The sequence below is a fragment of the Magnolia sinica genome, chromosome 15 (genome assembly GCF_029962835.1).
Source record: "Magnolia sinica isolate HGM2019 chromosome 15, MsV1, whole genome shotgun sequence".
NCBI lineage: Eukaryota > Viridiplantae > Streptophyta > Magnoliopsida > Magnoliales > Magnoliaceae > Magnolia > Magnolia sinica.
In genome coordinates this window covers 18,222,059-18,248,470 of record NC_080587.1, presented here as the reverse complement: position 1 = coordinate 18,248,470, position 26,412 = coordinate 18,222,059, and the positions used below count along the sequence as shown (strand labels likewise).

The 26,412-nt window shown below is 39.8% G+C and overlaps 1 long non-coding RNA gene across 1 annotated transcript; it reads left to right on the top strand.

The window, feature by feature from the left end:
• The first annotated feature begins 15,235 nt into the window (after positions 1-15,235).
• On the top strand, positions 15,236-17,153 carry LOC131227922 (uncharacterized). Its single transcript, XR_009162609.1, has 3 exons — positions 15,236-15,656; positions 15,874-15,970; positions 16,376-17,153. It is a non-coding gene; the product is annotated as an uncharacterized LOC131227922 (long non-coding RNA).
• Positions 17,154-26,412: the final 9,259 nt, after the last annotated feature.

Here is a 26,412-nt window from a genome sequence, read left to right as displayed (position 1 = left end):
AGTTGTTCGACTAGTCATAGCTCGATCAGTTGTAGCTCCCCTTCGACTAGTCGTAGTTACGCAGATTCGTTCCACGATTTTGCGGATTGCGGAAATCTAAGTCCTTTCGCAACTGGGATGTGAAAGGGAAGTTGCCTAAACTATAAATAGGTGCTCCTAGGGCTTTTTTAGAGTATGGGAAATAATTCTAAAGCTTTCTAAAGGGGTTCTAGGGAAATCAAAGGGTGTAGCAAGGGTGAGATTCGAGGTTATTCGAATCCGGTAAGTCTTCTTTCTTTGTAATTTCTATTTCATAGTGGATCTCTGACGCTTTGTGCCGTGGTTTTTTCCCCGAAGGATTTTCCACATTAAAACTTTGTGTTCTTCTGTGATTGCTTTTTACTACAGAATTACTATCCTAGATCTAGATCTGTGTGATTCCGCAGCACAAATCCCCAACAAGTGGTATCAAAGCAATGTTGGGGCACAGATCTGAATCTGCAGGATTAGTAATAATGGGAAACGGCAAGTTTGATATTGAGAAGTACTCGGGCAAAAATAATTTTGAGTTATGGAAGATTAAGATGATTAGCCTGTTAACCAAACAAGGCGAGATTAAGGCTCTTGAGGAGCGGAAATCCACCATGAAAGATGATGAATGGAAAAACCTTGATAGTAATGCTTTAGCCTCTATCCGTTTATATCTCATGGATGAGGTTCTCTATAATGTTTTGAGGGAGAAAACTGCTGCTAGTTTATGGGCGAAGTTAGAGAACATATATACAAAGAAGTCCTCTAAAAATCGCCTACACTTGAAGCTACAGTGTTATTCCTTTAAGATGGCAGAGGGTGGAGATCTAGAAGCCCATATTAGCAACTTTAATAAATTGATGTGCAAATTGCTGGATATGGAGGAAGTGGTCAAAGATGAGGAACAAGCATGTATATTGTTGAATTCTCTTCCTGCATCATATGAGTCTTTCAGGGACACGATGTGCACCGCAAATAAAACTCTAAGTGTTGACACCGTTATCTCAGCCCTTCAAGGAAAGGATATGAGAAAGTTAAACGGTGACATGAGGGCATCTTCCAACGCACTGATTACGAGGGGCAGAGATTCTAAGAAAGGTACAAGATCTTCAAGACCTAGATGTAAATCCAAGGGCAAGGGCAAAGGAAAATTAAAGTGTTGGAATTGTGGGTTGTCTGGATACATGAAAAAGGATTGTAGAAATCCTAAAACGAAGAAAGAAAATTCAGTGGCTTCTTCCAAGGAAGTCAATGTGGTCACATCTGATGAAGATTCAAGTGGTGGTGATGTTCTGTCTGTGTCCATGATTGGTCACTTACACGACAATCATAAAGACGAGTGGATACTTGACATAGGAGTATCTTATCACATGACTCCTCATCGGAGTTGGTTCTCCAGTTACAAGGAATGCGATGGTGGACAGGTTTTTATGGGCAATGACAATGCTTGTAATGTTGTGGCTACTGGCACAGTGAGTATCAAGATGTTTGATGTGATGGAGCATACCTTGACTGACGTCAGGCATGTTCCTGATATGAAGAAAAGTCTGATTTCTCTCGGTGCACTCAAGGCTATAGGGTGCAAATTCATTGGTATTGATGGTGTCTTTAAAGTTTCAAAAGGAGCACTTGTAGTTATGAGAGCGCAGAGGCATGGAAACCTTTACAGGTTGATTGGGAGCACTTCGGTAGGTGGAGCGGCAGTAGCTATTACAGACTCCACATCTTTACGTATGTGGCATGCTCGTCTGGCCCACATGAGCGAGCAGGGCATGAAGGTACTTTCTGATCGGTGTTTGATTCCAGCTTTTAAAAATTCTGATTTAGATATATATAAGCATTGTATATATGGTAAATAATCTAGACTGTCTTTTAAATCTGAAAAACATGTTTGTAAGGGAGTGCTTGATTATGTGCACTCTGACGTATGGGGGCCATCGCCAAGTTTCTATTGGGGGGTCGTCATGGTTTGTTTCATTCATTGACGACTACTCCAGAAAAGTTTGAGTTTACTTCATGAAACGTAAATTTGAAGTTTTTACCATATTCAAGTAATGGAAGGCAATGGTAGAAAAACAGTCAGGGTGGAAAATAAAGGTTTTAAAGACTAACAATGGTGGAGAATTTACTTCCACTGAATTTAATAATTATTGTAAGGACAAAGGGATTATCAAGCATAACACAGTGCGCCACATGCCCGAGCAAAATGGTGTAGCTGAACGAATGAATCGGACTCTCCTGGAGATGGCCAGATGCATGTTAAGTAATGCTACGTTGGGCAAGGACCTATGGACTGAGGCCATTAACATGGCTTGTTATTTGGTGAACCATTCTCCTTCAACAGCAATTGAATGTAAAATCCCAGAGGAAGTATAGAGTGGTCAGAAACTCGACTACTTAGATTTACGCATATTTGGTTGTGAGGCTTACTCTCATGTACCGTCAATTGAGAGAGATAAGCTAGACCATAGGCCCAAAAAAGTATATCTTTGTTAGTTATGGCATTAGTGTAAAAGGTTACAGGTTATTCGACAAGGTCACACGCAAGGTCATCACTAGCCGTGACGTCAGATTCGATGAAAGCTCCCTATTTCGCAAGAATGATCAAAAGGAGTAAGAGGAACAGGAAAAGGTGATCGTAGACATCCAGATTGATACAGATAATTCACAGGCAGAGACAGATGCAAAGACAGAGGTACAGGATCAGGTGGAGCAGCCACCTGTGAAAAGGAATCCACCGCGTGATCATAGGTTACCGACAAGATATAGGGACGACTCAAATATTGCATATACCCTCATTACAGATGAGGGTGACCCATCTACTATTCAGGAGGCTCTTGATGAGCCTGATGCAGAAAAGTGAAAGGCGGCTATGGACGATGAGATGGACTCGTTGCACAAAAATCACACATGGGAGCTGGTGGAGCTTCCTGTGGGCCGAAAAGCAATCGGATGCAAGTGGTTATTTAAAAGGAAACAGGATAGATACAAAGCAAGGTTGGTAGCGAAGGGTTATGCTCAGAGAGAATGAATCGACTTCACAGAGATATTCGCGCCAGTGGTTAAGCAGGTATCTATCAGATTCGTATTGGCGCTGGTTGCCCAATATAATCTCGAGTTATGACAGATGGATGTGAAGACTGTATTCCTGCACGGGGAATTGGAAGAGCAGATCTACATGAAGCAACTAGAGGGCTACAAAGTTAAAAGGGTAGAGAAAAAGGTTTGCAGGTTAATGAGGTTGTTGTACGGCCTGAAACAGTCGCCTAGGCAGTGGTATAAAAAATTCGATTCTTTCATGATGAGTCAGAAATTTACTCAGAGTGAATACGATCACTGTGTCTATTACAAGACACTGAGTGATGCAAAATTCATCATCCTAGTATTGTATGTTGATGATATGTTGATCGTCTGTCATGATATGTCTGAAATCAACATACTGAAGACTCAGTTATCAGGGACATTCGAGATGAAAGATCTGGGGGCTGCAAAGAGAGTTCTCGGCATAGATATTCATAGAGACAAGAAGAGGAGCAAGCTTTAATTATCACAGGTAGAATACCAAGGTATTGATCAAGTATGGGATGGATCAGGCAAAGTCGGTAAGCGTTCCCTACGCGGCTCACTTCAAGCTTTCCTCAGAACAATGTCCTAAATCTAATGAGGAAAAGCAGGTTATGTCTCATGTGCCCTATTCGAATGCGGTTGGCAGTTTAATATATGCCATGGTCTGTACAAGACCGGATATTTCACAGGCAGTCGGTGTTGTGAGCAAATACATGTCAAACCCCGGTAAGCAACATTGGAAAGCAGTGAAATGGCTACTTCGATATATTCGAGGTACGAAAGACCACGCCTTAACTTTTGAGAAAATAGAGACAAAGTTGGTAGAGCATGTGGATTCTGACTACGCAGGCAGTATAGATTCCAAAAACTCTACTTCAGGATACTCATTTGTACTATCGGGTGGAGCAATCAGTTAGATGTCAAAGCTTCAGTCCGTGATGGCTCTTTCTACGACCGAAGCAGAATATATGGCAGTGACGGAAGCATTTAAAGAAAGTGTTTGGCTCAAAGGTATGATAAATCAGTTGGGACTTCAGCACGAGGCCGTGTCAGTTAACTGTGATAGCGAGAGCACTATCAATTTAGCTAAAAAATTTGTTTATCACTCACGTACAAAAAACATTGATGTTCGTCACCACTTTATCCGACAGGTGCTCGAGTTAGGAGGCGTTACATTGGAAAAGATTCACACCAGTGTGAATCCAGTAAACATGCTTACCAAGGTCGTTCCTATAGAGAAGTTCAAGTTCTGTGCAACTTCTCTAGGCTTGGCAATAGCGCAAAAGAAGGACGGAATGTGCACGAGAAGCGTTGATTGAAACTATGATGCAATGAAGAGATAAGAGAAGAGGTTAAGAAGCTACATGGTTGAAGATTGAAGACTTGGTGGAGATTGTTGTCAGAAGTCTTTAATCTGAAATTTTCTGGGTTTTTCGACCGGTCGTGGGAGCGGCTCGACTAGTCATAGCCCGCTTGACTCAAAGTCCAACGAGCCCTGTTTTTCATGTCCGAGCCCTTCAACCAGTCGTAGGAATTGTTCGACTAGTCGTAGCTCAACCAGTCATAGCTCCCCTTCGACTAGTCGTAGTTACGCAGATTCGTTCCATGATTTTACGGATTGCGGAAATCTGAGTCCTTTCGCAACTAGAATGTGAAAGGGAAGTTGCCTAAACTATAAATAGGTGTTCCTAGGGCTTTTCTAGGGTATGGGAAATAATTCTAAAGCTTTCTAAAGGAGTTCTAGGGAAATCAAAGGGTGTAGCAAGGGTGAGATTCGAGGTTGTTCGAATAGGGTAAGTCTTCTCTCTTTGTAATTTCTATTTCATAGTGGATCTCTGTCGCTTTGTGCCGTGGTTTTTTCCCGCAAGGGTTTTCTACGTTAAAACTTTGTGTTCTTCTGTGATTGCTTTTTACTATAGAATTACTATCCTAGATCTAGATCTGTGTGATTCCGCAGCACAAATCCCTAACAAGTAAATTTCACTCTGTTCATCTGGTGAGAATTATTATTTGAACTATACATACAAAATAATAAAATACTCATATGAACCACACGGATGGGAATAATGTAAAATTGCTCCAAAAACCACTAAGTTCACAAGTCGGAGATTCCATGGGCTTTTCAACAGGCAAAATTTTGTATCTTCTCTTCATCAGGGCGAGTTAGGCTTGATTAAGAGATTGTTGAAAGACACACCACATGATAGCCCACACACAAGCCTATGGTTGACATCCCATTCACACTACACATACAGTGTGGCCCATTTGAGTTGTAAACCTAGGTGATTTTTTTACCTCAAGACCTAACATCGAGCATAGAACTTGAGCAGATTGGATTTTGTAACTAAAACATTGTGGCCTCCTAGACTTGGTAATGGGTATTGGAGGGGCTAATTAAATGAACCACTTCTAATGTTTTGTTCTGTAGATGCTCATAAGATCGACGCGAACAATGTAATGAAATGTAGAACTTAAAGAAGGCTATAAGTTTGGGTTGGCGGAGAAGGTGCCTCCCAATTCAATTCAAATGAGATAGAAGAAAACATCCATGTGAATGGAGTCAAAGGGGTGGCTAGGGCCATTAATCTGATTTATAAGAGCTGATGCCAATCCTAGTTTCAACAAAGGCCGGATACATAACAAATGCAGGAGGGCCTACATATGTAAACTACTAAGGCCTTGTTTAGTAGATGCCTAAAAATGAGTTGATCTCTTTTTAATTAGCAGTAATTATGTGTAAGAGATCTTCATCCCTAATACATAATCATTAACAGTGAATGCTTGTTTGAATAGTGGAAGAAGCAGAGGTCGTATTTATTCCAGAATTTATATGGGTTGGTTTTATGATCAAGGAATCCATCTTCCATTCTATTCACTGTTTGGCTGGGTATCTCTCACTGTTTGGCTGGGTATCTCTCTGCTTACTTGAAATTCGCCCATGGCAAATGGAGGGGGCAGGAATACTAACTTTGGTGGGCCATCACAAAAATAGTGGATTTTGAGAATTTATGGGGCCCACAAAATTAGGATTGAGGATTGTGCCTTAATGCCAATTTTGGCAGGCCCCATACCCTCCATGTCCGATTTTACATGTGAAGCAGCATTGTCCTGGTTTAACTACCATATAATTGTGATTAAGGGGTTAAAACACTGCTTTCTTGTGAGGAATCTGACTTGGAGATATGGGGCCCACCTGAACTGCATGCCATCAGGGCATGATCCTGATTTTGATCCTAATGATCACCTGCCCAAACAAACAGAGAATTTGATCCTAATGTGGCCCACAAGAAGGTTTTAATGGTCAATAACTACAGTTTCATGTGGTGTGGTCCACCCTAGATTTGGATGTGCTTCATTTTTGGGATTATGCCCTAAAATGAACTTTCAAAACTGATGGATGGCATGGATGTAAGGCACATTCATCACAGTGCCCCCCGCAATTAGGGATCCAGCATAGTCGCATCTGTTGATGGCTGTCATGATCACTTCAAATTAATGGTGAAGAATCTAAGATGGATAAAACATGTGTAATAGAGGAGGATAATCTGTCATGTGATCTTCCTTTAAATTATTATATGTGATCCTTCTCTTTCTCTTAAAAGAAGACCCATTTGGGATTTTTGTTCACTTTGTAATGCCCCGTTTGGAAGGACCACAGCCAGTAATCGGACATTTCTAATCATCCAATTGTTGGCATTAGGAAAAGAAATAGGCTTACCTGTATATGTTGAGAGAGGCTGTAGATCAGATTATCAGGAATATTTGATTATCGAGGCTTTTGGGCTATTGCCCATCCTTACAGGGCACATGAGATGAAGCACACGCCTATGGTGTCCCATCACCAAACCCATGACACAAAAACCAAATCACGAGCACCATACATGTCTATGGTGGAGATCGGAGTGAAAACAATTTGAGCCCTCCTTGAGGGAGAGCTTCCTTTCCCACTTAAATATGAGCTGTTAAAAAGTACCCTGCATTGTCAATGAAGGTGGCCCACCACATTGATGTTATGAAAATAACAGCATTGGCAGCTTCTTGATGATTTCCGTGTTCTTTCTTTATCCTTCCCTGGTTAACTCCTCCCACTTCATGAAAAATAGCTCATAGTTCACAGTTTCATTAGCTTCCATTCCAGATTATCACCATTTTGAGTTCTTCAGCATGTCTGCAATACCAAGAAAAGATGGCGGCAGAAGCAATTCTCTCTGCTTTTGTTAAAACAGTGTTGGGGAACTTGAATTCTCTACTTCTCCAAGAGTTTGGATCAGCGTGGGGTGTCAAGGAAGAGTTGGGGAAGCTTGAGAGCACGTTGTCAACGATCCAAGCAGTGCTTCAAGATGCAGAGGAGCAGCAAGTGAAGAACGAGGCAGTGAAAGAATTGGCTAAAGAAGCTTAAGGACGCGACCTATGTTGCAGATGACTTATAAATGAGTTTGCAATAGGAGCTTTTCAGCGGAAAGTGGGGACTCGATCTTTGTTCATGCAGAGGATGATTGTTTATCTCTGTTCATGCAGCGAGCGTTTGGGCATGGAAGAAAAGAACCTCCAAACCTTGTAATGCACGCAAAGGAAATTGCAAAGAAGTGTGGGGGCATCCCTTTGGCAGTGAAGGCATTGGGTGGCTTGATGCGCTTTAAAACAGATGAAAGAGAGTGGCTGTTTGTAAAAGAAAGTGAAATTCGGAATTTACCTGAAGAAGAGAATAACATTCTACCTGCTCTGAAGTTGAGTTATTATCATCTTCCATCACATTTGAAGCAATGCTTTGCATACTGCTCAATATTTCCACAGGATCATAGAATTGATAAGAATAATCTAATCCTACTATGGATGGCAGAGGGTTTCATTCAACCATCTGATGGAAGTAAACAAATGGAATGAATGATGGCTGTCCTTCTTTCAGGATGTTGAGAAATATGATGATGGGAATATAGTATTTTGCAAGATGCATGATCTTGCATGCTCTGTTGTAGGGAATGAATGCGCGATTGTGCAGGTCAAGAATGCAGTGAGTATCCCCAAAATATCTAGCTGTTTGTTTTTGGAGTGTGAGTGTAGTGAATGGGTCCTAACAGTCCCAAAGGCCTTCACGGAAGCAAACCATTTGCTAACACTGATTCTGGTTGGAGGATGGACTTTCAGCGTCCCTTGTAATCTTTTAATACATTTCATGTGCTTACGGGTGTTAGATTTAAGTTCAGTGCGTGATGATGGTTTCAATTAGCAGTTTGAAGCACTTAAGATACCTCGACATGTCTTGTATTCAAATATGAGCCCTTCCTGAATCCATTAGCACCCTTCACCATTTGCAAACCTTGATACTCTCAGGGTGCTTTGATCTTGCAGAATTACCAAGGGACATGAGCAAAATGAGCACCGAGTGTGAAATCATTTCACTCAACAAATCTTTTCTATGAATTTGCATCAAACAACATAGAAAACTGAAAGAAAGAAATGTTGAGATCGACATAAATGCATTTGGAGGGTAAATTTTGAAGTTTGGGATACACTGAAGGGAAGAAAGGATGAGCAGCTCTGATGTAGAACAGGTTGCAGATGACTTCATGAAGGGCCGGAATAGAAAGAAATCAAGCCGAAAAGCTCAATCTAGGGAGAAAATGGCCTGAACACGCACTATAGCTTCTGACAGTCGTTACTTTGCATCAGTTATCAGATTCAGGTATAATGTGTCATTGGAAAGCCGACAACATGGCAACTGACAATGTTGGTTGGCCCCAAGGGAAATCTCGATTTTTATTTTGTTTTTTAAAAAAAGGGCTGTTTTCTGGATCAAAATGTCTTTTTGTTCAAAACCTACTATTTTTAATGTTCTGTTTTTGCTATTTTTGGTGTTTTAAGAGCCCGGTTGTGGTCCAAAGTCTTTGCTTTAGTCATCTAAGAAGATGTTGCAATGGCAGAGAAGTTTCTTTACTTTTTGGTCGAATGTCTATTGATGAAATATCACGCTCTCTCCTCTCCACACACACGCGCGCGCGCACACACACACACACAAAAAAAAAAAAACATAATATGCACGCCGATGTGGCGATAACTTTACATGTCTATCAGCTTGTGTTTTTATTAGGATATCTATTTTTGGTTCCAAATTGACCTTATATGAGGTATTTCTAATAAAACAACTTTCATATGTCATTGTACATATGTACAAACATCTGAGAGTGGTGGGTTTTCCAGGACCTTGTTTCTACTTATTTCCTTGTCCAAAAAAAAAAAAAAAAAAAACACTGCTGTCCATGTCCAAAATAGGTATACATATCTGTGTCGACATTGCATTGTCACAACATTATTTTTTGGCTACATTGACTGCTCCTCTTTAAATCCTGGATTGTTTAAAATGTGTAAGATTCGTTCTAATGGAATGCTTTACTCTTTTTACTCTTTTAGGCTTGTCTTACTTCAGTGATTTGATTAGTCTTTAAAAGATATTCAGGGATTAAGTACCTGAGAATGTGCAAAAAGTTGACACGTTTATCTTATTTGCAACAAGCAACATACTTATGCTTATCATTTATTTGTCTAATGAAATGCATTCAAGAATATTGAAATCTTTTCAGTTACTTGCAACAGGAATGACAGAATTCTGAAAATAAGATCAAGATTGTGCTTTGTTGACCATCAGGAGTATACATGTGTTGGTGTGTTTTACATAGTCCTGTTGCTTCTTATACTCTCTTATGATTCCTTGCCTAATGTTGTGGTTTTGTGGATCTCTTGACTCGCAATTCTGCAGAAATCATTCAGAAATCTGGATCACAAGATTAATGTAAAATCTTTATCCGATAAAAGGTGAGTTATATTTAACCACTATCCCAAGAGGCATGCTATTTGCAGGCATGCATCTGCAGACACCCAATACAACTGTCTCATGGAAAGTCAAAACTTGAAACACTTGTTGGTGATCCAAGCCCTTCAACACACTGGTGTCATGATGAATGTGTCTTCACCTATTATCAGTTTTGTCCATTCATCAGGCGAGCCACACTTATATTGAGAAAATGGATGCAGTTTTATCCATTCATTAGGTGAGCCACATTTCGATTGAGAAAATGGATGCTTAAAAGATTGATAAGATGATAACCAATGGTACATGATGACAAAACCACAACACACAAAACAGAATACTACAAACACAAGAAGAATGTTTGTGGTAAATTTTTCTGCCCTCAACTGAGAGCTTTCCTGTCCATAATATATATAGATATTATACAGCAATCTAGTTCCCCAATTTAGGGGTCAGTTACATCAATCTAGATCCCCAATTTAGGGGTCAGTTACATACCTTATTTACAGCAATCTAGATCCCTAAGTTAGGGGTCAGTAATAGCAATTTACAGCAATTGGTCAATTACAGCAATTTACAACAACAACAATTTACAGCAATCTAGATCCCTAAGTTAGGGGTCAGTATCGTTGACACCCCCCCTCAAATTGATGCTGGAGAATCAAGGAGCATCAATTTGTATACGAAGAACTGATGCCGAGCGCGTGGGAGAGGTTTGGTGAGAATATCCGCAATTTGAAGATTTGTAGAAATGTGAGGAAGGGTAATGATGTTGTTTTCAAAAGCTTCGCGGATTGAGTGACAATCAACCTCTATATGCTTAGTACGCTCGTGGAAAACTGGATTTGCCACAATCTGAATAGCACTCGTGTTATCAGCATGCAGGGGAGTAGGGACAGTTTGTGCAAATCCCAGTTCAAAGAGCAAGCCAGGCAGCCAAGTAATTTCGAAACAGGCCGAAGACATAGCACGATATTCAGCCCCAGTGGATGATTTGGAAACTCAATCTTGTTTCTTACACTTCCAGGAAATCAGTGCATTACCTAGATATATACACCATCCAGTGGTGGAGCAACGCGTATTGGGGCAGCCAGCCCAATCAGCATCACTATAAGCGACAAGTTGAAGAGGAGAACCCGAAGGAAAGAATAGCCCACAAGTAGGAGAACCAAGAAGATAGCGGATGATGCGTCGAACTACAACCATATGTAAATGACGCGGTGAAGTCATGAATTAACTCACAAGGTGAACAACGTATGAGACATCTAGCCGAGTAATCGTTAAGTAAACGAGGCTCCCAACTAGTCCCCGATATAATGTAGGGTCGGGAAGAAGATCACCATCATCTTGGCGAAATTTCACATTAACTTCCATAGGAGTATCAACCGGAACAGAGTCTTATAAGCTAGCCAAGATAGTAATATCTCTGATGTACTTCTGCTGATTTAGGAAGATACCTTGGGCACCTTTATAAACTTCAAGCCTTAAGAAATAGGTGAGGGAGCCAAGATCTTTCATGCGAAAGGAGGAACGAAGGGAAGCTTGAAGTTGTTGAATCAATACACTATCACTGCCGGTGATAATAATATTGTCCACGTAGACAAGTAAAAGGATGATACCCAAAGATGTCTTGCACAGGAATAGAGAATGATCATACTGGCTTTGAACAAAGGAGAGTTGAAGAAGCGTTTGCCGGAACTTCTCAAACCAAGCACGAAGGGCTTGTTTCAGCCCATACAATGAACGTTTCAAGCGACACACAGCGTTACCACTAGAACCAGAAATATCCGGGGGAGGGCGCATATAGATTTCTTCTTTAAGATCCCCATGAAGAAAAGCATTTTTGACATCCATCTGGTGGAGAGTCCAATCCTGAGAAGCGGCAATAGTGAGAATTATACGAACAGTGGTCATTTTGGCCACTGGGGCAAAGGTTTCCTCTTAGTCAATGTCATATTCCTGACAATTGCCAAGAGCTACAAGGCGAGCCTTATATCTGTCCAAGGATCCATCAGATTTGAGCTTGACAGAGTAAACTCATTTACAACCAATGGGCTTGATAGAGGGTGGACATGATACAATGTCCCAAGTATTATTGTTCTGTAAAGCATCGAGTTCCTCCTGCATAGCTTCTTTCCAACACTCATGTTTCATAGCCTGGGAGTACGAATTAGGTATAGAAATCGAGGGCAAGGTAGCAACTAAAGATGTATGAGGAAAGATGTACCGATCAGGGGAGTAACCATAGTGATCAGGAGGATGAGAGAGGCGAGTGGACCGTCGAAGAGGAGTAGCCACTGTGTCGGATGCAGATGTCGGATGCAGATGTTAGAGGTGACTCGTGTGGGGTTCCATTAGTAGAATTGTCATGCCTTTCTCGCCTTTCATACACAAAACTAGGTCTAAACCGTGTGATAGTGGGGGAAGGAGTAGACACATCCTCAAAGTTAGGTAAAGAGCATATAGGTGTAGGGTTGAAAAACTTCATATGAGAGGCAAAAAAATATTTTTGTTCAAGAAAAAAACATTCCGAGAAGTCCGAATCCTATGAGTGACAGGATCATAACATAGATAACCCTTTTAATTTGGAGCATAGCTAAGAAAGATATACTGTACAGATTGAGCAGAGAGTTTGGTGCGTTCGATGGGAGGGAGATGAATAAAGCAAACACAACCAAAAGGACGGAGATGGGTATGCTTAGGTGGCCTTTGATGAAGAAGAAAAAACAGGGAGTGATAATGAAGATTAGAGAAAGGAAGGCGGTTAATCAAGTGCACAGCGGTAGAGAGAGCCTCAACCCAGAATTGAGGTGGAACGGATGACTTAAGAAGCAAGGAACGAACCACATTAAGGAGGTGACGATTTTTCCTCTCAGCAACTCCATTTTGTTGAGGAGTGTACGGACAAGTCCATTGAGAAATAATCCCCTTCTGTTAGAGAAAATCCAGGAATTTGTTGGACATGTATTCCCCCCCTGAATCAGAACGGAGGATTTTGATGTTGGTAGAAAATTGGTTCTCAATTAAAGCTAAGTATTTTTGAAAGGCATGAAAAACTTCATATTTCCTCCTTAGAAAATATATCCATGTAAAACGACTGTAGTCATCAATGAACGTAACGAAATACTTGAAATTAGCATGAGAGATCACTGGTGTAATCCCCCATATATCACTATGAATCAAATTAAAGTAATGAGTAGAAGGAGCATCATGAGTTGAAAATGGAAGACCTTTGCTCTTTCCCAATTTGCAACTAGAGCACTCAAAATCAACATCTTTAAGAGAAAATGGGATTTTATTATCCATCAAACCAGAATTTAATACAGAGAGAAGGGTCTAAGAATTTGGATGGCCTAACCGATTATGCCACAATTGACATTGACTCTTGACAGAGGTACAAAATAGAGAGCACACTTAAATCTCTAGGCTGTGTATGGAAGCGAAGAGGGAAGAGTCATCCACATTTAGGCCCCTTCGCAATTGTCTTCCCTGACACCTGATCCTACACAATGCAACCAGAACGAGAGAAAGAGACATGGCAATCAGTATCAACTAATTGCCCAACAGAAATAAGATTAGCAGATAATCCAGGCGAATAAAAAAACATTTTGCAAGGATGGAGAATAAGAGATATCACCGACGGCGGTGATGGGAAGATAGTCCCCATTAGCGGTATGGACTTACAAATTTTCATCATACTTTTTTACATTGACAAGATTGTCAGAGGAAAAGGTCATGTGATTCGAAGCACCAGAGTCAAGAAACCACAAGTCAAAGAAAGATTGATGTTTATCGGTGAGACCAAGTGCAGAGAATGCAAATAAGATCATCTGCTGGACTGTTTTAGGTGTGAGAGAAGGTGCTGCTGATTGTGAAGGCATGGAAGCTGAAGCCATGGAGTCAGGGGCTATATCATCCACAGAGGTATGAAAAGCTCATGGATTGCGATTCTGAGGGCGTTTCCGACATTCAGAAATGATGTGGCCCTTTCCTTTACAATAATTGCAAAATTTCTTCTGACACTGATTAGAAATATGGCCAAACTCCTTAGAACTGTAATATTGGACATTGATCATATTCTAAACCCGTTGTTTTCCTTGTGCGGCGTATGCAACATTGAGAACATTAGGGGAACCTTCCTGCTGTTCCAAAGTTGCTTGAGTCAAGCAACACTGCTACTCCCTAAGGAGTTCATGCAGACAAATATCCAAGGATGGCAAGGGAGTCCTGATCATGATGTTGGAGCGGAAATTTTCGAACTCATGTCGTAGTTTTAATAAAAAATGGTCTCATTGAGTAGTTTGATGAACTGTTTGAATAGCTTCTAGAGCATTATTGGGGACTGACGCATACACGATGTCTGTATATTTAGTCCATAAATTGATAAAACCTGAATAATACTCCTGAATAGACATATTTTCTTGAGTATAGTTGGCGATTTCATACTCCAATTGAAATCTTCGAGCCAAACTATCTTGATTATACACCTTCTTCAAATAATCCCACATAGCTTTGGCTGTCTTATATGGTCGTAGATTGAGAATAATGGCGGGATCCATGGAGCTTAATATCCAACTCATAATACGAGCATCATTTGCCTCCCATTGAACGGCCTTTGTTGGATCAGTGGGCTTGGTGTCAGATCCATCGATATGCCCCCATAATTCCTTCCCCTTAATATAGATCTGGATTTGAAATGCCCAAGCAAAATAATTCTTACCCGAAAATCTGATGCACACGAACTCAGATTTCTCTATAGGCGAGTTGTAAACAATATCAAGAAGAAAGAGAATTAGATCGAGGGAATCTGATGCTGCCCAAGAATGCCACAGAACCAGCGGTGAAGAACCTCCACCCCTTGCCAAGATCCAACTTCAAAAAAGCCAAGAATTGGATACTATGAAAATACCCCAAAAGACAACCTCTTTATGCCCAACAAAATCACAAATCGAATAAAGATTGTTCTAAGACGATGGCAAGAGACCGGGCTTTGATACCATGACAAAACCACAACACACAAAACAGAATACTACAAACACAAGAAGAACGTTTGTGGTGAATTTTTCTGCCCTCAACTGAGAGCTTTCTTGTCCATAATATAGATATTCTACAGCAATCTAGTTCCCCAATTTAGGGGTCAGTTACATCAATATAGATCCCCAATTTAGGGGTCAGTTACATACCTTATTTATAGCAATCTAGATCCCTAAGTTAGGGGTCAGTTACAGCAATTTACAGCAATTTACAGCAATTTACAGCAACAGTAATTTACAGTAATTTACAGCAATTTACAGCAACAGCAATTTACAGCAATCTAGATCCTTTATGTTAGGGGTCATATCGTTGACACATGAGTGGACCACTAATTCACCATATTAGTGGACTGACCGAACTTTTACACTAGGACACTTTCACCATTGGGTAGACCTTATGAATGGAATGGATCTCACACGCGTATGCAACACTGGCACACGTGAGGGCCCATATATTTGTCCTCTATAGAAGTGCATCCACAAGAAGGACTAACTCCTTCAAATGGAAAATTTCTATCCACTTTCTAATATTTTCAATCCTGTGTTTACTTTATTTATGTAATATCTCCACAACAGCCAAAGAACTGGTGTATGTTCATAGGAATGTATATACCGATGTATTGTATGCATAACCTTCTCTAGAAGCTCAGTTAACAGTTATAGCATTGTGGATATGTGCAGGATTTGCAAAATTGGTTACAGCTTTTGCAAGAAATGCTCACTGATGAGAAGTATAGATTGAGGTGGAGTTTTGTCTATGGCTATAGTTTCTTGGACTTCAAAGTTGTTGCATTGTTTGTGTTTGTATTTCATGCATACAAGCAAACACGTGTAGCCTACATGTTTGTGTGAGCATGAAAGTGTTTTTTATCAACCATCCCTTATTGACTTGGCATGAGAACAGAATAATGAAAATTTGCAAAGCATTACATTTTTTTATTATTATTATTATTTTGGCAGCTGTTGAATCGTGCCAGGAAATGTCAATAATGCAGCCCAATTCAGAGTAACGGAAGAATCTCTGATGAAATCTCTTTATTCACATTGAGAACACTAGGTATTTGTACTTTCTTCATTTTCAACGTCTGTATGCTATAGCTCGCACTGGGACAAAGGCTAAAAAGATGATGATGATAATATATTTGTGAGCCTTTGCATCTCCTTGTATTAGACTCTCCATATTCAAAATGGAGAACGATCTATTTATACAAAGCTATGCATCATTCCTTCCCATCAAGGCTATAGGATCCATTGGTTTTGATTTTATGGTAACTCAAACAGTAATATTAGTAGATATACTTCTGAAAATGTTTAGCAACATCTACAGAGACATCACTATCGGCATGCATGGTTTTCAATGGCTCAATGGTACATGCATGGTTTTATAAATTTATATGAATAATGACTAATTCATACATGGTTTGGGGTAAAATATTTAATCCAAAGTTACTGTGTGTTTCAGAGATGGTGCATACTTGAAGTTTCGGCTACAGGTCGAATCTTGATCTTCAATCTTCCTATGGATGACCTGGCTACAATTTTGCACCTTCCAACAAATACCATTCTATGAACGGATTCAACCGAACTTCCATCAGATACAACAGCTTGGGTTAGAGAAGCCAGACCTGATACCTTTCATCCCTTCCATGTTCAAGTATTTGAGGGAAAGGGGGATACAAGTCGAAGTAAAGGTTGTCTACATTGCAATTGAGGCTCTGTGACTTCATACATTCATGGATGTGGCCCACTAGACTTGATGGATAAATGATCAAGACCACCACCTATCTGCTTGCCACTACCATTGTGGGTGATTGTACAGAAGACGGAGAATCTGTGCTACCTGATTTCAGTTGCATAGTCAGATTATGAAGACCAGAATCTACACACACCTACTGTTTGTTGGTGATTGTACCAAAAACATGCGGATAGGAGAATCCTAGCTGCCCAATTTTCTCTGTTGAATGTGATATTTATACAGTTTGTACAAAAAATGGCTGATTTTTGTCACCACCCATTTCCTTGAAGGCTCTTAATCGAACGGATAGGATTGTCCAATTGATGTGATATTTGTAGAGTTGTCTGTTGCCATAGGGCTGATAAGATTGACATACCAGATGATCCACCCATGAGCCATGCAGGTCCAATCAAGCAGTAGACCCTCTGAAATAAGGGCAGGCTCGAAATTGAAAATGAAGCAATAGGCCTCCCAAATTCTACGTCAAGGGTAGGCAATCTCGTGTTCAAAAGAATCTTCAGATCGAGCATGAATGTTCTTCATTGCTTGCAAGTTTATCAGCTGCTATGCTTCACGAGTTGGTTTCAGGAAGCAATGATCACTTTACTAGCTGTTTGTATCTCTATCCTTGTGTTGAGTTTTGAAGGCTAAAGTATAAATGGATGTTTAAGCAGAGGAAGAAAGAGTGATTGTATTTATATTAGAATGCATGTAAAACAGATCTGTAGTCTGACTGTTATGCTTGTTACAAGTAATCATATGAGTTTCATGTGCTATGTTTATGTTAAGTAATTGATTGGCCCTTGTGTTTACTTTTTGGTTGTGGATATCTTTGTTTAACCTTTCTTGTGGGCCCATGCCCTCCACATCAGACTTATACATGTCAAGAATCTTTTTCCCAGATTAATCACACCTATTAATCATTTTATTTTTTATTTTCATGAAACCTTTTTCCCAGATTAATCACACCCAAACTGGACGTTCATTGCATTTACAAGCATATGTTTGGTAGACAGCTAAAAATTAGTTCATCTCATTTTAATTATCATTAATTATGCATTAGAATTTTGAGATCTTCTTCTCTGATACATAATTACTTCAGGAGTTGAGTGGTGCTATCCAGCTAACAAGATGTTCTCATCTGCCAACTTTGGTGGGCCCCAGAAGGTTGATGGTTGTCTGGATTACTTTTTAAATTGTTGCGAGTTTTTTTGGACCATTGTTTATGTACCAGGTAATCAGACATTACACCTTGATCCATAGCTCAAGTGATAGACCGAGTGAAAGATACCTCGTTTCAACACTGTGGTCTTGGTATCGATTCCCTAATGGGGGTGGCTAACAGTGAAGTGTGAACTGACAGTGGGTGTACTAGCAAGCTAACCAAAAAAAAAGGTAATCAGACATTACTAACCATGTGATCAATTGTCCATAGTTCTGCATCAAAAACAGGATCACGGTTACCCATATATGTTGAATAGAGGCTACAGATGGAATTGTTAGGATTGTTTGATCATTGAGGCTTTTGGGGTGGGACCCACCCCTGCAGGGCACATGAGATGAAGTGTGCATGTCTTTGCAATCACGGTCACCATAGATGTCTATGGTGGAGATTGAAGTGTACACAATTTGTGGTGTATTTGAGGGAGAGCTTCCCTTCCTATTGAAATATGTGGATGCAAATTTCTGTAGGGCCCACCGTGATGTATGTATCTTATCCACACCAGCCATCCGTTTTACCATATCGTTTTAGTGCACTAGCCTAAAACTGAAGCATATCTAAAGCATAAGTGGACCACACCACTGGAAACAGTGGGGATAAAGACACCCACTGTTGAAACCTTCCTAAGGCCCACAGTTATGTTTATCTATCATCCAACCTGTTCATAAGGTCACACAGATATGGATGAAGGGAAAACAGAAATATCAGCTTGATCCAAAACTTTTGTGGCCCTCAAAAGTTTTCAACCGTAGGCATTGAATTCCCACTGTTTCCGGTGGTCTCGCCCAGTTGAGATTTGGATATGCTTCAATTTCGCTAATATCCTAAAATGAACTGGTAAAACATATGGACGGCATGGAAAAGACATATACATCACAGTGGGCCCCACAGTAAACTCTGTATGTTATAGCGACCATGGGCTTTTTTTATCCATCTTTGTTGACTCCTTCTGCCGCTTGATCGAAAATAGCATATAGGTCATAATTTCGTTACCTTCCATTCCACATTATTACTATTCTCAGTTGTAGGGCATTTCCAATTAAAGAAGCATTTCTCCCTGCTTTTGTTAAAACAATGTTGGGGAAGTTGAATTCTCTACTTCAGCAGGAGTTTGAATTAGAATGTTAAAACAATGTTACTTCTCCAAAATGACAGGTTTCAAGAATTTAGGGGGTCCCACAAAATTACCACCTTAATCTCAATTTTGGTGGGGCCCATGACTTCTACATCAGATTTGTACATGGAGAGCTGCATTTCCTGGCTTGATCACAACCGTGGATCATTTGTTTTTCTTTTTGAGGTTAAAATGCTACTTCCTTGTGCAGAATCAGATGTGGAGATATAGGGCCCACCTGAATTGGCATAAGGGCATGATCCTGATTGTGCCCTGGATGATCGTCTTCCCAAACAGACCATTTATTCTATTTATAAAGGTGTTTAAAACCTTAGGATTTTTGTCATGCATCTGTCTGAAATGTCTGTAACTTGAAAGGTCCCTGTTCTGGTACTCCACACGCATGTGGTGATCCAATCTGTGCATCTTGTAGACTGCACCGATCGGTAAAAAATACGCTGCAGTTGAACGTATGAAATTCCAGGAATGAGGTGTACTGCTAAGCAGCTAGCAAGATCTTTTATCCTCCCAACTGTAGTGGGCCCTGCAGTGGTGATAGCTGTGTGTATTACTTTTAAGGTAATTAAATAAAAATAAAAATACACAAGCTAGATTATGTTAATGGGAACTAGCAAGCAAAAGGATGGTGCCTAAGGTGGGCTTCACTATGTGAAATCTACCCCAATCAGCAGTTGCATCACCATCTCTTAGGTTCAGAAATAAAAAAATAAAAAAAATCAGTCTCATCTGTAATTTAGGTGAATCACATGATTGAAAAAAGTGTACAATGCAATACTCATCCTTCAAATTATTTTTCTTGGTTTGTCCCACCTGAAGCACAGATGGACCTAAATTTTGGACACTACTTTTTAAATTTGACATGGAATCTAATAATTAGAGTGAATTTTCTATAATCTCATTGATGGCCTGCAAAAATCAGGGTACATGTCTCTTGGCAAGTTGTTTCAATTGGTAGCACGCGGATGAGGTACCACCCTCGCCTGTTCGGACGGGACGGGTCGGGGGAGGCTTCGAGGGACACTGAGAGGCTACTGTGATGTATGAATTCTATCCACACCATTCTTCTATTTTTTGCATAACATTTTAGAGCATTGGACCAAAAATAAGTCAGATATAAGTCTGAAGTGGACCACACCACAGGAAGCAGGGGTGCTAAGAATGCCCACCATTGAAACCTTTTTAGGGTCCACCATGTTGTTTATTTTCCATCCAACCTGTTGATATGGTCATATACACTTGGAAGAAGTGAAAAAAGCAAATATCATCTTCATCCAAAACTTATGTGGCCACCAAGAATTTTTCAACGGTTTGAATTTAATCCACACTTTGTGGTACATTTGAGCCTTGGATCTTCCTTATTTTTGGAGTCATAATCTAAAATGATATGTAAAAATAGATGAACGGTGTGTATAAAATTCATACATCATATTGGCCCCTCAGTGACCCTCAGATCCTCTTCCTGTCCCACCTCATATCGGTAAGGTGGAAGTGAATTACGCACATATAAAGGGAGATTTGAACCACATGGCATTAGGGCTGTACATGAGTTAAGCTAGCTTGAAAAGCTTGCTCGGCTTGGCACAATCTAGCTCGACTCGAATGATGATTCAAGGCAAGCTAAGCTTCATAAGACAGCTCATTTTGAAAACGAGACAAGTTCGAAATAGTGGAGCTTAACTCAACTCGATTGGAACCTGGCTTGGCTCAAAGCTCGAGGTCAGCTCGACTCAAATATATATTATATAGATATTATATTTAAAATTTTAAAAATAAAATAAAACTTAAACCCTACTCTACCTGTCCATCACTTTCTTATCATTTCCCTTCCTTACCTAATCATTTCTCTCTCCCCACTCAGCCACTCGCACGAGCTTGACTCATCATCTGCCCGACTTGTGTCAGCCGTAAAGGCCTCTTGTTTCTTCGTTCATGCCATAAACCCTAAACCCCTCAAATAAGGCAATCTCTCTCTCTCTCTCTCTCTCTCTCTCTCTCTCTCTCTCTCTCTCTCTCTCTCTCTCTCTCTATATATATATATATATATATATATATATATATATATATATATAATATTTGATTTGGGGGGGCTGGGCTGGGTTGGGTTGGGCGAGGTTGGGAGTAAGCTCGCCTCGACTGGATCCACTAGCTCGCTTCGAGCTCGACTCGAGTTGGCTTGATGTATTGTGGCAGCGCCAGCTGAAAGCTCTTAGATATGGATAAGTATCAAACATGCTATGGGAAATCCTATAACGTGACAACAACAGCATACCAATGATAGTTGACTCGGTTTTTTATATAACATCGACAGCTCTATGGTATATTTAAATAAGTATATGCAGTCTTTCAAAAATGACAGGTGGAGCCCATGATTTGCTACCCTAGGCAAATGATCCATGGGTCTCACCGTGGATGAACCATGCCTGAACAAACAATGACCCTAAGGGCCGGGAGAATGTGGCGGTTTTTACACTACTCTTATTATCCCTTCATATGCAGGTCAGAAATTTAAATGTAGATTTTGTTCTATTAGTGTGATTTTGAACTATAAGCCATCCATTGTGGGTCCACAACTGATGAATAGTCTCGATTTCCAAAATATGACTTCAAGTTTCAGAAATAAAACAAGAGGAAGCAAAGATGCGGTTGCAACTAGCATTGGAAAGGAAACAATTAGCAAAGATGTGGATTGAGAAATTTACGATTGTGGACCCCACCTTTTATCCATTGGATATTCTTGAAACAATACAAACTTAACATACGCACTTAGACCTCTTCGTACGGACGACAAATTCCAGGACGAAAATGCCTCTCCTTTTCACGGAAACGGATTGGGTACTCCTGCCACCCGCCAATGGCGGATCGTCGGTGGTCTGTGGGCCCCACCATGATGTTTGCTTTTCATCCATGCCGTCCATATATTTTTCTAGATCATTTTATGGTATGAGACCAAAAATGAGGTATATCCAAATCTCAAGTGTACCACATTACAGGAAACAGTGTTGAATGAGCGTCAACCATTAGAAACTCAGGTGGAGCCCACTGTGATGTTTGTGAGAAATCCTCCCCGTCTAAGTTCATTCATAGGGTCACAAAGACCTGGATGAAGATGAAAAATAAATTTCATAATGATCCAAAACTTTTGTAACCCCTAAAAGGTTTTCAATGGGAGACGTTCAATTCCCCACTACCTTTTACAGTGCGGTCCACTTGATAGTTAGATCTATCTTATTTTTCGGCTCAAGCCTTAATATGAGCTCGCCAAATAGATGGATGGTTTGGATATGACAAAGACCTCATGATGGGACCCACAAAAGCAACAACAAAAACAAATAATAATAAATAAATAAACAGACTGCTATGGCAGTCTGACAGATTTTATTTTTTTATTTTTTTAATACAAGGAGAACTTTTTCTCCCTTACATTTTTCTCTAATACATAATTATGTAAATATGTATATATAAGTATATAAAAATATTTTTCTATCTTTTAATTCATTTCTTTGTCTATTTATTTAACAAGCATATCTCCTAAACTAGAATAATTTACTTAACATACCACATATGATTTTGGCTCCACTCCTTGAATCGCCTCATATTTACTCAGCCGCGTTATGCATTGGTTGGATCGAAGTGTCTACCACCCGAGCAAGAGTAAGGATCCAAACTAGAATGATTTACTTAACGTACCACATATGATTTTGGGGTAGGAGAAGCTAATTTAGCCAACCAACCTAGTTATTTTCCAAGATTTCATCGGGTCGATGGTCGAAAATCCATTTCATTCAGTTCGTGGTCAATTTCAATCACTTCGCGGTCAAACTGGAAATTGAGCGGGGCAAACATGAAATTGAGCGGGGCAAACTAGAAATTCAGCGGGGCAAACATGAAATTGAGCGGGGCAAACTAGAAATTGAGCGAGGCAAACATGAAATTCAACGGGGCAAACATGAAATTGAGCAGGGCAAACTAAATTTCAGCGGAACAAACATCGAGAGATCGTTCAATATTATCGAGCATTACTCGATATAGCGAGATTTGAATGTAGATATTATCGGGACATACTCGATATATCGAGAAATTATTAAAATTTCAGTGTTGATTGCTGAACATTTCAAAGGCAAAGTCGATATTATCGAGTAACGCTTGATATATCGAAAATTGAATCTTGATATTATCGAGACACTCTCGATATATGTCAATACTTGTATCTTAAACCAAGCTTACCGAGCTGAAGTGATTATGTAACTTTAAGTAAAAAAGTTACTTATAATTGATCTTAAACCGAGCTTACTTATCTCGAATAAGCTACTTATCTACTACTGTAGGTATACAAAGTAACTTATTTTGGGGTATCCAAATAGGCCCTAAAAGCCAAATACCTTACACCAGCACAAGTTAGTGACAAGTAAACATCATTTCAAGCTAGCCTTTGAGAACAGTTCGCTTTGGTTGATGTGTTTTGAACAGTGGTTATTGTGTTTGTCAATCCAATCTCCAATATCTAATGAAAGACAACAATTTCATTAGAAGTGAAAGAAGGGATATGCCAAGCCAAATGAAAAGAATTTACAGTACATAGAAATTGTTTCATAGGTACCTTAGTGAGCATTCATGCTTTTATGATGCAACAAGGATCTATTGCATCAGAGAGGATCAAATACTATCAATATTATCTAAGTAGCCTGAAATTGAGTAAGGGAAAATGAAAATTGAGCGAGCCTAGCATGAGAGGAAGCAAGGAAAACTGAAATTAGAGCGAGCTTAGCATGAGAGTGAGCGAGGAAAACTGAAAATTGAGCGAGCCTAGCATGAGATGGACCAGCAAGATAACCCAATATAGTTTTTATCAACCCTTTCGCAATCAACCCATCCCTCAGATCCACCCTCCCAAGGCTATCGTGATTAGACAAATTAACTCAAACTGCACATACTTGAAAATTTTTTGAGAATACAAGATTACTGTAAACCTCATACAATGTATATTCAACATGAAATGGTACATGAGCGGGACAACAATGTACAAAGTATATTTAACAATGAAATTAATACTCCGTATAATACATCTTTCCAAAAATCTTCCCATGCCCTGGACAAATATTATCGAGCTTCCATAAACATTTTCCTCAGATGTAGGTCATCTGGTATAAAGAGCTTATCCTTCTCTACTAACCAAATTCCATCGCCAAAGGCAGTTTAGGAGGGCAGCCTCGTTATTTTCAAGTACATGAGTCCAAAAGGAGGAACACTTCATGCTTGCCCTGCTCATTTTCATGTTTGCCCTGCTTTTTTTCATGTTTGCCCTGCTCTTTTTCATGCTTGCCCCGCTCATTTTCAAGGAGCCTGAAACTGGTATGAATTCCTTCGTTGCAGCTCGAATGCTACAAATCGTTCATGTCATTAGCTGGCATTTGAACTACACAAACCTAACTTGGAAAGGCTAGTGATGTGCAAACCTTAGCATTTGGTTGAATATGTAGTTGTGGTCACTTTTCAAATTCACTCGGTGTTTGAAAGGACCTTGAGAAAGAAACCCAACCGAGAAGCTTTTTGTTACCTGAGTTTACACCTCAAATAATAACTCTCATTGTTCTAATTGTTTTAACCAAATGTAGAATCCATTAGAATAGCAATTTCTGCAAATTCAACTCAAGGGCCAAATTCAGGGCTGAGAATATAGGAATAAAGCTTCCATGGAACTTCCATTCTATAAACATGTCTGAGGATACATTTGAGACTATGTCATACAAGCCTTTTTAACATGTATGGTGATCTATTTAGCCTTTTAAGCATGATAGGCTATCCTTAAGTAACCGTTGCATTAGCTTTATACTCTATACTGTTATTTCTCTTTATGGTAGTGTAATAGTGCCTGAGGAACTACTTACATGTTGTCTATGTAGGCTGAAATTTGGTGGGAAAGTCAGCTTGTGGGATGAGAATTGAATGGTCCATCCAACCTATAGGGTAGCGTCTCAATCCATTCCCCTGATTAAAACAGTTCATTTGATCTAGGGAGATCATCTATCCATATATATATATATATACACACACACACACACACACACACACACACACGGAAACGCTCACCTACGAACCAGTTCGTACGTACTACATACGAACTTTTTTGAGAACCCATCATACGTGATGTGGATCCAAAATCTGAACCGTTCATGTGAAGCAGCACCTCCTGAAACCTCCTAGGCCAAATTTTTACTTTGATCTAAAACTTTGATGGGCCATGAAAAATAAAAACAGTTTCCTCCCTTGATTTGCATTTCTCTTTGCTATGGCCCACCAGAATTTTAGATCAGTGTGAAAATTTGTCACATGGGGTTTCATGGGATTCCACATCACATGGACCATTCAGATTAGACACCCATGGCACGTGTGCAAAGGTGTGCACGTGTGCAAAGGTGCGCAGGGAGCATGACTCTATATATATATATATATATATATATATATATATATATATATATACACACACATAATTATGTATTAGAGAAAAATGTAAGAGAGAAAAAGGCTCCAATTAAAGTATTCAGTGATCTGCATGGTCAGATTGGTGACTGATGCGCTGTCGATCTGTTTTTTTTTTTTTTTTTGTGGTAATCCCCACATCCTTTTGTGGGTCCAATCATGAGGTTTGTGTTATATCCAAACCGTCCATCTATTTGGTGAGCTCATATTAAGGCTTGAGATGAAAAATAAGATAGATCTAACTATCAAGTGGACCACACTCTAAAAAGGTAGTGGGGAATTGAACGTCTACCATTGAAACCCTTTTAGGAATTACAGAAGTTTTGGATCATTATGAAATTTGTTTTTTCCTTCATCCGGATCTTTGTGACCCTATGAATGAACTTAGATAGGGAGGATTTCTCACAAGCATCACAGTGGGCCCCACTTGAGTTCCCATCGCCGGACAGTCCGTAAGCGCTCGTCTCTGCACGCCAGCTAGAGGAAGGCAGGGGTATTTTCGTCCTCAAATTTAGTGTCCGTACGAGGAGGTCCAGGTGCGTATATTAAGTTTGTATTGCTTCGTAAAAACCACTGGATAAAAGGTGGGGTCAGGTGGGGTCCACAGTCGTAAATTTCTCTATGTAAATCAATCCAAACCATATTGCGGTGAAAAACCACTGTGGTGTGTGTGGTGTATGAGGCCGTTTGTAGATTTTTGGAACTCGTCCTAAGGATTTAGCCTAAAAATAAGATAAATTTAAAGATTTCGTGGACCACACTGCAAAAAGCAGTAGAGGATTAAACGGCTACCATTGAAACCTTTTTGGGTAACAGAAGTTTTGGATTAATATGATTTTTGTTTTTCCCATTTATCTAGGTATTTTTGACCTTATGAACAAATTGGATGGAAAATAAACGTTATGGTGAGCCCTATGAATGTTTTAACAG